Here is a 13,947-nt window from a genome sequence, read left to right as displayed (position 1 = left end):
CAATGTCACTACCTATGTCAGGTCCTTCCCAAAGCCACACACTGAGCTTTGAAACTTTGACTTTCAAACACAAGAGGAGAGGAGAAAGAAGACAGGAGAGAGAAGAGCAGAGGAGCGAGAAGATAGGAGAGAGAAGAGGACAGGAGAGAGAAGATAGGAGAGAGAAGAGGACAGGAGAGAGAAGATAGGAGAGAGAAGAGGACAGGAGAGAGAAGAGAAGGGAGAAAGGAGAAAGGAGAGAGGAGTCAAGGTTAACACCCAGTGGGTCAGAGGAGAGAGCACATCTCTCCCCTTGTCCGCCACCACCCATGGTTGGACTACCCATCAGCACTAGTAACACATCCCGAAACAATGGATGGCCAAGTGCAGCCATGGAAACCATAAACATTGCTCACATTTATCACCCGCCATCTTTATGAGCAGCAAGCCAGCAGCACTTCAGTCTCCATCTCTCTCTGCCTTCCTATTCTCTCCGTCCATCTGACATCTTTCCCTCCCTGCAGTTTCATCTGCTTCCCTTGATAGATGATCTGCCTGTACGTCTTTCTCTCCAGTCATTTTCAGGCTGGGCTTTGCACTAGCAGGCTGCCTCAACTTGTCTGCTGAGAGTTAGGTTTTTTCAGCTCCTGCTGTCTTTATGCCTCCTGACAGGCATGTGAGCGTGTGTGTGTGTGCGTGTGTGTGTGTGTGTGTGTGTGTTTCATGGCTGAAGGGATCTCTCAGGCCCTGGAACAACGCAATTACTCTGTCCATTTCTCTCCACTGTGACACCAGACAACAGGCCTTCCATCTTCCCCCTCTCCTCCTCCTCCCTCCATCCCTATCCTTCTACTGTCTCTTTCCATCTCCCCTTCTCTGACACCAGACAACAGGCCTTCCATCTTCACTCCTCCTCCTGCCTTCCTCTATCCTTCTTACTGAATACTCTCTCTTCCTTTCTCTGTCTCTTTCTCTCCTCATATGACTGCTGACTCCCTCCTTCTACACATTAGCATACAGGCTGATGGTTAGAACAGGCTTTCAGAGCAACTCTTAGAATAAATAGTTTGAAGCAGCAGCTGCAGTGAAGACTGACTGCAGTAGTTCAGCACCTCGTCCACAGTGAGGGGATGGTGTAGAAGGACCTGGCCTCTTCACACCTTTTCAACATTCATTAGACCCTCTACACCACTGACAGAGAGCGTCTAGGGCCAGGGCATTTACTTTCGACATCCTCAACACTGCGGCCCCATAAGGGCCTGTTCACCCATGACTGCGTGGCCAAGCACGCCTCCAACTCAATCATCAAGTTTGCAGACGACACAACAGTAGTAAGCTTGATTACCAACAATGATGAGACAGCCTACAGGGAGGAGGTGGGGGCCCTGGAAGTGTGGTGCCAGGAAAATAACCTCTCACTCTACCTCAACAAAACTAAGGAGATGATCGTGGACTTCAGGAAACAGCAGAGGGAGCACCCCCCTATCCACATCAATGGGACCGCAGTGGAGAAGGTGGAAAGCTTCAAATTCCTCGGCATACACATCACGGACAAACTGAAATGGTCCACCCACACAGACAGTGAGGTGAAGAAGGCACAACAGTGCCTCTTCAACCTCAGGAGGCTAAAGAAATTCGGCTTGTCACCAAAAACACTCACAAACTTTTACAGATGCACAATTGAGAGCATCCTGTCGGGCTGTATCACCGCCTGGTACGGCAACTGCATCGCTGACAACCGCAAAGTTCTCCAGAGGGTGGTGCAGTCTGCCCAACACATTACCGAGGGCAAACTTCCCGCCTCCCTGGACACCTACAGCACCCAATGCCATAGGAAGCCCAAAAAGATCATCAAGGACATCAACCACCCGAGCCACTGCCTGTTCACCCCGCTATCATCCAGAAGGCGAGGTCAGTACAGGTGCATCAAAGCTGGGACAGAGAGACTGAAAAACAGCTTCTATCTCAAGGCCATCAGACTGTTAAACAGCCATCACTAGCGGCTACCTATAGACATAGATTAGGAATCACTGGCCACTTTTAGAAATGGATCACTAGCCACTGTAATAATGTTTCCGGATCTAGCATTACTCATCTCATATGTATAAACTGCACTCCACACTATTCTACAGTATCTTAGTCACTTTTAAATTGTGTTTACATATTACATATCACATATTGTATTCTATACTATACTACACCACTGACTGTTAAACAGCCATCTCCAGCACATCAGAGGCTGCTGCCTAAAGACATAGATTAGGAATCACTGGCCACTTTAAGGAAATTAAACACGAGCCATTTTAATAATGTCTCCGTATCTTGCATTAATCATCTCATATGTGTAAACTGTACTCCATACTATTCTAAGGTATCTTAGTCACCTTAATTGTTTGTAAATATTGCATCAATCATCTCATATGTTTATACTGCACTCTATACTATGCCACTGTATCTTAGTACAATGCCACTCTGACATACACTACCGTTCAAATGTTTGAGGTCACTTAGAAATGTCCTTGATTTTGAAAGAATAGCAAATTTTTTGTACATTAAAATAACATCAAATTGATCAGAAACACAGTTCAATTAACTTCTTTCAGCTAGGGGGCAGAATTTTTATGTTTGGAAAAATAACGTTCCCAAGGTAAACGGACTATTTCTCAGGTCCAGATGCTAGAATATGCATATAATTGACAGACTAGGATAGAAAACACTCTAAAGTTTCCAAAACTGTGAAAATATTGTATGTGAGTATAACAGAACTGATTTTGCAGGCGAAAACCTGAAGAAATCCAACCCGGAAGTGCCTTTTATTTGGAAAAATCCCTGTTCCGTTGCCTGCCCCTCCTCCATTTAAAGGGGTATCAACCAGATTCCTTTTCCAATGGCTTCCTCAGGCTGTGACCAGGCTTTAGACATAGTTTCAAACTTTTATTTTGAAAAATTAGCGAGATTTTTCAAAACGCGTCAGGTGTCCTTTGATTAGTTCCTGCGCACGAGAGATGTAGCTCGACATTTTCTTTTTCTGTAGTATTGAATAGGTTACCGTCCGGTTGAAATATTATCGATTATGTATGTTAAAAACAACCTGAGGATTGATTATAAAAAACGTTTGACATGTTTCTACGAACATTACGGATACTTTTTGGAATTTTCGTCTGCCTTTCAGGACCGGAACAAGGCTGTGGTTTTCTGAACATAACGCGCAAACCAAATGGCGGTTTTTGGTTATAAAACTAATCTTTATCGAACAAAAATAACATTTATTGTGTAACTGGGAGTCTCGTGGGTGCAAACATCTGAAGATTATCAAAGGTAAGCGATTAATTTTATTGCTTTTCTGACTTTCGTGACCAAGCTAATTTGAGGCTAGCTGTTCTTACCGTTTTGTCTGGTGATTGATAAACTCACAAACGCTTGGATTGCTTTCGCTGTAAAGCATATTTTCAAAATCTGACACGATAGGTTGATTAACAACAAGCTAAGCTGTGTTTTGGTATATTTCACTTGTGATTTCATGATTATAAATATTTTTAGTATTTTTTTTGAATTTGGCGCTCTGCAATTCAGCGGTTGTTTACGAAAATGATCCCGCTAAAGGGATCCGTGCGGCAAGAAGTTAACAGGCACACCTGTTAATTGAAAAGCATTCCAGGTGACAGTCTCATGAAGCTGGTTGAGAGAATGCCAAGAGTGTGCAAAGCTGTCATCAAGGCAAAGGGTGGCTAAATATATTTTGATTTGTTTAATACTTTTTTTGGTTACTACATGATTCCATACGTGTTATTTCATAGTTTTGATGTCTTCACTATTATTCGACAATGTAGAAAATAGTAAAAGAAAACCCCTTGAATTAGTAGGTGTCCAAACTTTTGACTAGTACTGTATATCTAAATATACATACATACATACATACATACATACATACATACATACATACATACATACATACATACATACATACATACATACATACATACATATATATATATATATATACATACACTGTCACGCCCTGACCTTAGAGAGACTTTTTTATGTCTCTTTTTGGTTTGGTCAGGGTGTGATTTGTGTGGGCATTCTATGTCCTTTATTTCTATGATTTGTGTTTCTATGTTTTGGCCGGGTATGGTTCTCAATCAGGGACAGCTGTCTATCGTTGTCTCTGATTGGGAATCATACTTAGGCAGAGCTTTTTCCCACCTGTGATTGTGGGTAGTTGAATTTTGTTAGTGGCACTTAGCCCTCGTAAGCTTCACAGTCGTTTATTTTGTTTCTTGTTTTGTTGGCGACATTTTCAAATAAAAGGAAAAGTACGCTCACCACACAGCACTTTGGTCTCCTTCCGACGACGGCCGTGACACACACATATATACAGTTGAAGTCAGAAGTTTACATACACTTAGGTTGGAGTCATTAAAACTCATTTTTCAACCACTCCACAAATTTCTTGTTAACAAACTATAGTTTTGGCAAGTTGGTTAGGACATCTACTGTGTGCATGACACAAGTCATTTTTCCAACCATTGTTGACAGATTATTTCACTTATAATTCACTGTATCACAATTCCAGTGGGTCAGCAGTTTACATACACTAAGTTGACTGTGCCTTTAAAAAGCTTGGAAAATTCCAGAAAATAATGTCATGGCTTTAGAAGTTTCTGATAGGCTGACATAATTTGAGTCAAATGGAAGTGTACCTGTGAATGTATTTCAAGGCCTACCTTCAAACTCAGTGCCTCTTTGCTTGACATCAATGGAAAAATCAAAATAAATCAGCCAAGACCTCAGACATTTTTTTGTAGACCTCCACAAGTCTGGTTCATCCTTGGGAGCAATTTCCAAACGCCTGAAGGTACCACGTTCATCTGTACAAACAATAGTGCGCAAGTATAAACACCATGGGACCACACAGCCTTCATACCGCTCATGAAGGAGACGCGTTCTGTCTCCAAGAGATGAACGTACTTTAGTGCGAAAAGTGCAAATCAATCCCAGAATAACAGCAAAAGACCTTGTGAAGATGCTGGAGGAAACGGGCACAAAAGTATCTATATTCACAGTAAAACTAGTCTTATATCGACATAACCTGAAAGGCTGCTCAGCAAGGATGAAGCCACTGCTCCAAAACCGCCATAAAAAAAGCCAGAATATGGTATGCAACTGCACATGGGGACAAAGATCATACTTTTTGGAGAAATGTCCTCTGGTCTGATGAAACAAAAATAGAACTGTTTGGCCTCGCATGGAATAGCCTTCATTTCTCAAAACAAGAATAGACTGACGAGTTTCAGAAGAAAGTTCTTTGTTTCTGGCCATTGTGAGCCTGTAATCGAACCTACAAATGCTGATGCTCCAGACTCAACTAGTCTAAAGAAGGCCAGTTTTATTGCGTCTTTAATCATAACAGTTTTCAGCTGTGCTAACATAATTGCAAAAGGGTTTTCTAATGCTCAATTAGCCTTTTAAAATTATTAACTTGGATTAGCTAACACAACGTGCCATTGGAACACAGGAGTGATGGTCGCTGATAAATGGGCAGCTGTACGCCTATGTAGATATTCCAATAAAAATCTGCTGTTTCCAGCTACAATAGTAATTTACAACATTAACAATGTCTACACTGTATTTCTGATCAATTTTATGTTATTTTAATGGACAATTTTTTTTGCTTTTCTTTAAAAATCAAGGACATTTCTAAGTGACACCAAACTTTTGAATGATAGTGTATATATATTCTTAATCCATTCCTTCGATTTACGTGTATTTTGGGTACAGTATATATTGTGAAACTGTTAGATATTACTGCACTGTCGGAGCTAGAAGCACAAACATTTCGCTACACCCGCAATAACATCTGCTAAACACGTGTATGTGACCAATAACATTTTATTTTATTTGACATCACTGTCCACCCTCAGCTTCAATATCCCTCACAGAAATATACAGACACACCGTCTAATGTATCTAGCTCAGATAACACTCCACAGCTGATGCTGTAAAGCAGCCAGACATTTTCCTACCTCTATTTCGTACAAGTTTGCTTGAATTGGATGGATTGGCGGAAAGAAGGTGGAAGGTAGAGTTAAAAAACGTGGTGTGTAGATGGTCGTGGCCGTCAGAAGATAAACGGTGTCATAAAACAGTGAGGTGTCGGAGAGAGAGGAGCCAACAGAATCACTCAGGGGGCCGTGATGTGATGGAGAGGTTGAGGTAATGGATGGAGTCAGTCGCCTCTCCTCGTTGTGTAAGGACACGCCTCAACAGGAGAAGAAAGCAGCCTCGCTCTCTGCTCGGATCACAGGGGGATTGGCGGGTGCAGTTAGTTACAACACCAAACGTTGTCTCATTATTTGTGTAAATTTGAAAAGCTCCATCTGTGAAGCAGTGGTGGAAAGGGAGACGAGGGAGAGTTGTGAGGAGAGGGGAGAGGTTCAGTAGGTGTTACAAAGGAATGAACACAAAACAATGCATGGGCTTAAACAAGCCTGGTCTTTACCTCTCCTCTCCACCCAGAAACTGTAGTCAGTGCTCAGAGCTAGAGAGCTAAGGGCAGGCGTCGGCAGCTGGATTTTAGTTTATTGGTCAGAAAATATTAAAATCACCAGGACTTCAGCTAAAAACGAGTTTAATTTAGGAAATCTGTTCCCATTATTCCCACGATAAAAAAAGGCATGTGATCGTGTCTCAATGTAATCAAAGTACAATCTATTTTTGAGCTTAGTTGTGGTCAATTTGCATTGCAGAAAACATTATAATGATGTTCCGGCCCCCTGACCATCCGCTCAGACAAAAATCAGCCGTGGCTGAATCTAGTTGCCTACCCCCCTGGTTTAGGGGATAGAATAGTGTCGGTCCAGGCAGAGATTTAGGCATCTTTGCAATCTCAAGCACATAAATTCCCAGGCCGAACCCATGAATATGAAAAAGCAGTCTCTGGAGAGCGCCGAGTGGAGAAATGGGAATGACACACCAGCGAACGGCACGGCCTGATGGTGATGGAGGAGAGAATGCAATGAGTTTTCTATCTGTGCAGGGAACCAGTCGCTGACTTGGGGAATTCTCAGTCAGTCTCCAGCTGCTGATGCTGCTGTTTAGGCCCTGTCGTCTTTCATGGATCGAGATTGATAATTCTTCTCCATTTCTGTGCCTCCAAATGCCTCCGGCCTTCCTGCTTACCTCTTTTTGAGAATGTCAGCTGTCAGCCTGCGCTGAAAGATTCTCTTTCACACACACTGAGACACAAACACACACACTGAGACACAAACACACACACTGAGACACAAACACACACACTGAGACACAAACACACACACTGAGACACAAACACACACACACTGAGACACAAACACACACACTGAGACACAAACACACACACTGAGACACAAACAAAGTCACACTGAGTCACACTGAGACACAAACACACACTGAGACACGTTTGGAGTGGGCTGACTTCTTCTGCCTGTTTGGGCTGTGAAGTGCTGATAAAACACCAATGACAATAAGAGGGAAACAGGTGGGCTGTTTCACAGATGATGGAGACCATGAAGAAAAGGTTGTCTGTCATCAACAGGGGGTTTAGTCTAGCTTCATCCACTCTCCCTAACATTTTCTCTCCTCTTTTTCAGCTTATGATGTAGAGGCACTTTTCAAACCAGCCTGTTTGGCAAGCAAGCATCAAGTCAACCATAAAAAGCAGATAGAGGACCAATCAAGGACAAGAATAAAAAGTTACTGACATTTCCATTAACACGTACAATGAAATGCTAAAACATTTATGTTTTACTGAAAATTAATTTTTCTGTCTTTTTAAGAATGCTCATAAGGCAGGCTCCTGGTAAAACTGCTGACCGTCTCATTCCCTCCTCCTCTAACCTGGCATATGACTGCTGACTCCCTCCTTCTACACATTAGCATACAGGCTGATGGTTAGAACAGGCTTTCAGAGCAACTCTTAGAATAAATAGTTTGAAGCAGCAGCTGCAGTGAAGACTGACTGCAGTAGTTCAGCACCTTGTCCACAGTGAGGGGATGGTGTAGAAGGACCTGGCCTCTTCACACCTTTTCAACATTCATTAGACCCTCTACACCACTGACAGAGAGCGTCTAGGGCCAGGGCATTTACTTTAGACATCACTGTCCACCCTCAGCTTCAATATCCCTCACAGAAATATACAGACACACCGTCTAATGTATCTAGCTCAGATAACACTCCACAGCTGATGCTGTAAAGCAGCCAGACATTTTCCTACCTCTATTTCGTACAACTTTGCTTGAATTGGATGGATTGGCGGAAAGAAGGTGGAAGGTAGAGTTAAAAAAACGTGGTGTGTAGATGGTCGTGGCCGTCAGAAGATAAACGGTGTCATAAAGCAGTGAGGTGTCGGAGAGAGAGGAGCCAACAGAATCACTCAGGGGGCCGTGATGTGATGGAGAGGTTGAGGTAATGGATGGAGTCAGTCGCCTCTCCTCGTTGTGTAAGGACACGCCTCAACAGGAGAAGAAAGCAGCCTCGCTCTCTTCTCTTATCACAGGAGGATTGCGATCAGTGACTCTTTCCAAGAGCACGAGAATAGTTATTTAACTCTGCAACTCAAGACTTCCTTCAGAGGATGTGAGGATTTCAAAGTTGACTAACAAAAAGAGGATGGATGACAAAGGCGGAAAGTGTCCTAGAGCCTCATGGAATGGAAGCAAAACCGATAGATAGGAGTGAAGACTGATTATTGCATCTATATTTCTCTGGGCACAGAGGAGATCTAATTAAGATCTTTCATTAGATGATGTGCTGTAGTGAAAAACGCCCTCAAACACAGATCTTTATCCAGGCACAGAGCAGGACAACTAAAGGAAAACAGTCATGGATAGTGGAAAAAGATTATGCTGTCCCAATATGAACTGACTAAATATTACAGTGTGATATATGCAGGAGATGCAGGTATACAGTGTTAATACTAATCAGGAAAACAGGAGAGAGCAGGGAGGAGTGTCGAGGGGAACACCTGTTGTGTATCAACTCTCGCAGTCCCATCTCTAAAACCTCCCCAAGGGACCAGTAGAGTGGTCTGTGTTACGACATGCGTTAGTTGGCGTTTACTTATTTACTTGTGATTAAGTGCCAGCCTCTCCACTTTGATTGTGGTTGATAACGAAGGCTGTGATTGAGTCTGACTACTACTGTTGTTCAGACTATGTAAGAGGAAAACGAGACGTCCCTATACGAGACAGCTGATTTGAGTCGACGAGACGCCCCTATACAAGACTCTGCTGATTTGATTGGACGAGACGCCCCTATACGAGACTCAGCTGATGTTCTTCATCAGCTTTGCCTCTTTATGTCTGGACCCTGCCTGATTAAGGTGAGATAATCAACTCCCCTCCTCCATCATCTCAAATCACATATCCAGCACTGATTACCAAGGTCCTTATACATCAGGCTTTCACCCCCCCGACAAGCATCAGAGAATGAAGTTTTCTGAAAGACAGTGGCTGCGAGTTAAAAAGCCCCCGCCCCCCTCCTTTAGCTTATGCCAGGCGTGTCACCGGCTTTTTGAGTGACAGTGCGACAGCACGCTTGCCACATTCTATTCACGCTACCTAAATTTAGCCGCAGAGCTCCAATTTGTCCTTATTTGCGAAGTGGAATTGTAATGCACATATTCAAATGCGCTCGGCAGCCGCTAACCCTGACTGACAGCCATAGTCCTGTTTGACTGAGAGCTCCCGCTTAGCTGATTAGTTACATTTGCCTGGATGGATGCAGAGAGAGGCTGCCTGTTTTTGGTCCCTGGCCCAGGCCACCCAGCCAAACACCCTCCCCACAGGACCCCCCAGTCAGATAGCAACAGAGAGTGTGTGTGTGTGTGTGTGTGTATGTGTGTGTGTGTGTCATTGACACACAATGATCTGGTTGACGGAGGCAACACACTGCTACACATTCATCCCATTCGATTTTTTGTATTTTGTTCCATTTTCTAACAATTGTTCTCTGTTTCTGTTCCTACCATGTGTGTTTGCTGCTCAGAGGGTACATTCTGTTCTACACATGTTTTACAACTCAACATGTAAACAACTCAGGAACAGCATCAATCATATGAAAGTGTAGCACCAGACATACAGCACAGTATTATGTCTGGCTTCAGTTATCTTCACATAGATCATGTGCCATTTGAACCTGTCCCTTTAAAAAGGGGAATGTACTGTAGTAACAAAAATCCTCACTCCTTTGAGAGTAATCCAGAAGGTCAAAGCAGGGTCAACTATCAAGGATTAGAGTGTAGTAGCCTAGTACTCAATCCAACCATTAATTGGCCAGATTCCAGACTGAACACATAAACTAACCAACCTTTCTCAATGCCGAGACAATATGGAAACGAGACCTGCTGTACGCTGCAGAACAGAAGCTTCCGTTCTGTTCCATCAGAGGATAATTCATGTAACAGGAGTTAAAGCCCTGCTTTGACATAAGCATGCAGCATGTGGACTCCTTGACATATAGTGTAACCATAGTGCAACCTATAAGGCTTCAAAGCAATAGCATGCAGCTCTGCAATCACCTTACACCAAAGACCATGTGGATTTCATCTTCAGGTTAGAGCTGAGGTCATTACATAACAATTACACCCTGGTGACAAATAAACACTGTTCAGGAGAATGATATGAAGCTGTCACGGCTGTTTCTTTATTTTACAGCATGCTTTTTTAATATTGCCTTGGTAGAACAGGCAGCAATATTCTATCTTGACAAACAGAGGCAATACCCACTCCATTCTCTTATCTTAATGATTACATGTGCTTTACACTCCTACCCATAGTCAATAGATTATTTTACAGTTATGAAGATTGATAGAAGCAGCTTATAGCTTATTATAGGGCCCCAATGATGCCGAGCACAGATACACCTCCTCCTCCCAGACTCACACAGGAAAAAAACTCACAGTGAATCCAAATGAAGCTTCAGCTTTGATAAATAAATTGCAGAACGGGAGAAAATATTTTCACATTAAGGGAGTGAAAAAAATGAAATTGGGAAAAATTGAGGAGCGCTCCTCAAAGCCATTCTGAAAAATTAATATGCTAATTAAGTGCTTGCTTTAGGCAGAAATCTTGGAAACTTTAGCAAGGGATTTATAAGCACTTAACAAATTACTTTCACTATTACGCTTGAAGCCATATACATGTTTAAAGTGACAATTTTCTCTCCTTTTCCATTATAATAGACCTTGTCGATACTGAAGTAAAATTTCCCCAGTTGCCATTGAGGAATACAATAAAAGAGATACGCGGACTTGAATGTCCTCACGAACAGATCTATCAATGTTCCTGGTCATTTGGAAGGAGATGACTTTCTTCAGTGCAGCAGACTACTGAATGTCTAAAGCCATAGAGCAGGAAACGACACATGGAATAACATTCCCGTCTGATCACTGAACTTCACATCTATGGGAAAGAATAACCAAAAACTATATAACATAACCATTCCCTAGCCTAGAGAAGTATTTCATGATGAACAATTCAAAATACAGTTTTTGTCTGTCTTCAAAGAACTGGAGCAGCACTGTACTCTATTGTCTAGATATATCAACATAGAATGGTATGAGTAACTTCCTAGATGATTAAACCATACCTTATCACACCCCAGACAGCACCAAGCTCAAACAATTCAGAATCTGTCTGGATGTTGTCCAGCTCATAGTCATTGACATGAACGCAGTAGGCCGATAGACTTTAGAAACATCACACAAATATGTCATTCCCCACAGATTGACCCTTCCTGATGCACTGTGACCTGTCTGCTCCTCTGAGCATCAACAGCCTCCTCTCAGTGTTAGAAGGTCATCATAATGTTGATCTTCTGAGATTGAAGTCTCTGGAACAATCTTCTGTTCCAGAGGAAGGAAAGAACTGATTACTAAGTTCCCTCCAGTCAGAGAACAACTGAACAGAGTATCAAAAAGAGAAATATAAAAATAGGAGAATACATTCCAGTCATTGGCCAAACAAAAGTGACGTCTGTCAACACAGTAGGGCTCTGCTGTGTTCTGAGGGGGGGGGGGGGGGGGGGGGGGCATGTAGGGGTTGCAGGAAGGAGCACAGAACCAAATACAATTTGTGAGGCGAAAAACAATCTTGTTTCTCAATAAAAAGTGAAATTGCACATAAAGTGGCAGTGTGGTAGGCTCTTTGTTATTTGGACCCAGCTGGTCAGCGGAGAGCAGGGGAGAGAGGCCTGGAGGCCGGGGCTCAGAAGCAGGGCCACAGGGAGCAGGGCCGAGGGGAGGGGCGGCGGGCAGAGAAAGTGCTGTTCAACACCCCCTTAACTTCTTTGGGGTAGGGGGCAGTATTTTCACGTCCGGATGAAAAGCGTGCTCAGAGTAAACTGCCTGCTACTCAGGCCCAGATGCTAGGATATGCATATTATTAGTAGATTTGGATAGAAAACACTCAGTTTCTAAAACTGTTTGAATGATGTCTGTGAGTATAACAGAACTCATATGGCAGGCAAAAACCTGAGAAAAAATCCAACCAGGAAGTGGGAAATCTGAGGTTTTTAGTTTTTCAACTCTTTGCTTATCCAAGATACAGTGGAAATGGGGTCATGTTGCACTTCCTAAGACTTCCACTAGATGTCAACAGTCTTTAGAACCGTGTATGATGCTTCTACTGTGAAGGAGGGGCGAATGAGAGGGGATTGGGCATTTCTGAAGACAAAGGAATTCTCCGGTTGGAACATTATTGAAGATTTATGTTAAAAACATCCTAAAGATTGATTCTATACTTCGTTTGACATGTTTCTACGGACTGTAATATGACTTTTCGTCTGAACTTTTGCCTGGACCTGCCCGCGCGTCATGAGTTTAGATTGTGTACTGAACGTGCGAACAACAAGGAGGAATTTGGACATAAATGATGGACATTATCGAACAAAACAAACATTTATTGTGGAACTGGGATTCCTGGGAGTGCATTCTGATGAAGATCATCAAAGGTAAGTGAATATTTATAATGCTATTTCTGACTTCTGTTGACTCCAACATGGCGGATATCTCTTTGGGTTGATTTGTCGTCTGAACGCCGTACTCAGATTATTGCATGGTTTGCTTTTTCCGTAAAGTTTTTTTGAAATCTGACACAGCGGTTGCATTAAGGAGAAGTGGATCTAAAATTCCATGAATAACACTTGTATTTTCATCAACATTTATGATGACTATTTCTGTAAATTGATGTGGCTCTCTGCAAAATCACCGGATGTTTTGGAACTACTGAACATAACGCGCCAATGTAAACTCTGATTTTTGGATATAAATATGAACTTTACCTAACAAAACATATATGTATTGTGTAACATGAAGTCCTATGAGTGTCATCTGATGAAGATCATCAAAGGTTAGTGATGAATTTTATCTATATTTCTGCTTTTTGTGACTCCTCTCTTTGGCTGGAAAAATGGCTGTGTTTTTCTGTGACTTGGCTCTGACCTAACATAATCGTTTGGTTTGCTTTCGTCGTAAAGCCTATTTGAAATCGGACACTGTGGCTGGATTTACAACAAGTGTATCTTTAAAATGGTGTACAATACATGTATGTTTGATGACTTTTAATTATGGGATTTCTGTTGTTTTGAATTTGGCACCCTGCAGTTTCACTGGCTGTTGACGAGGTGAGACGCTTTTTAATTTTTTTATTATTATTTTTATTTCACCTTTATTTAACCAGGTAGGCTAGTTGAGAACAAGTTCTCATTTGCAACTGCGACCTGGCCAAGATAAAGCATAGCAGTGTGAACAGACAACAACACAGAGTTACACATGGAGTAAACAATAAACAAGTCAATAACATGGTAGAAAAAAAGAGAATCTATATACAATGTGTGCAAAAGGCATGAGGAGGTAGGCAATAAATCGAATAATTACAATTTAGCAGATTAACACTGGAGTGATAAATCCTCAGATGATCATGTGCAAG

At 42.3% G+C, this 13,947-nt stretch overlaps 1 protein-coding gene across 9 annotated transcripts in view; it reads right to left on the bottom strand.

Moving 5' to 3' along the window:
- LOC139549367 (RNA-binding protein Musashi homolog 2-like) overlaps positions 1-13,947 on the bottom strand; it is a 302,329-nt gene that overhangs the window by 225,027 nt on the left and 63,355 nt on the right. The window lies entirely within an intron of this gene.

This window comes from Salvelinus alpinus, chromosome 22 (genome assembly GCF_045679555.1).
Source record: "Salvelinus alpinus chromosome 22, SLU_Salpinus.1, whole genome shotgun sequence".
NCBI lineage: Eukaryota > Metazoa > Chordata > Actinopteri > Salmoniformes > Salmonidae > Salvelinus > Salvelinus alpinus.
This window is presented reverse-complemented; position numbering and strand designations above follow the sequence as displayed.